General features: G+C 38.8%; 1 non-coding gene across 1 annotated transcript; it reads left to right on the forward strand.

Moving 5' to 3' along the window:
* The first annotated feature begins 707 nt into the window (after positions 1 to 707).
* Positions 708 to 779, forward strand: trnap-ugg. Its single transcript has one exon. It is a non-coding gene; the product is annotated as a tRNA-Pro (tRNA).
* Positions 780 to 912: the final 133 nt, after the last annotated feature.

Consider the following 912-nt stretch of genomic DNA (forward strand, 5'->3'; position numbering starts at 1 on the left):
CAGAGGGAGTGGGTCCTCTTCTGGCGTAGTCCGCCATGTTGAACCGCCTTGTTTCTACAGTAGCCCAGAACGGACTAGTTGCAGTACAAAGTAGGAAGATTGTCAATTAGGTGCAAACCAAATGTACCCAATGTCCAAATTGTGGCTGACATATAATATATATAAAACCCTAACCCTAAACCATAACATGTAATATAATAAGTGGTGAATGGCGCAGGTCTACAGAACAGATACACTGTGCTATAAATGGACAAACACTGATAATAAATATCTGTAACATGGAAAATCCAAAATATATACAGTATCAAGATTAGAAAAGTAGGATCATCGATATTTATGAAATAATTATATATTTACAATATTAGACTGAGGTCGTGTCAATGGTTTTTAAAACTGGATTTATTTCCACTTTATTGTATGAATTATAACCCACGTTGTCCATAAAAAAAAGAGAGTTAATATCTAGGGAATGATATCAAGAAATCCTACAAATCCTTTAACACACTAACGGACCTTGTCTAAAGTGACTGCATTCATTTCCATAAGCTGTTTAGCCTAGCTTAGCATGGAGAAGGTGCCAACTGCCAGTATAGTTCCATTTACAAGGCCTGCTTCTCATTGGTTTGCATTGGCAAATCTCTTTTTACTATAATTCTACAGTTGTTGACTAAGTCCCTTTTTTTAACAGAAAGGAGCCTGTGTTTTCTGGCTCGTTGGTCTAGGGGTATGATTCTCGCTTTGGGTGCGAGAGGTCCCGGGTTCAAATCCCGGACGAGCCCTCAGGAGTGCCAATGCTATGAAGTTTGCTCTGTCAATAGGGTCTTTGCTAACCATGAACCAATTCAGTCAAGAAATCCTACACATCCTTTAGTGAACTAACAAACCACATCTCAAGTGACTGCATTCATGTCC

The sequence above is a fragment of the Morone saxatilis genome, unplaced genomic scaffold (genome assembly GCF_004916995.1).
Source record: "Morone saxatilis isolate NCDOM2014 unplaced genomic scaffold, NCSU_SB_2.0 Contig5, whole genome shotgun sequence".
Lineage (NCBI taxonomy): Eukaryota > Metazoa > Chordata > Actinopteri > Moronidae > Morone > Morone saxatilis.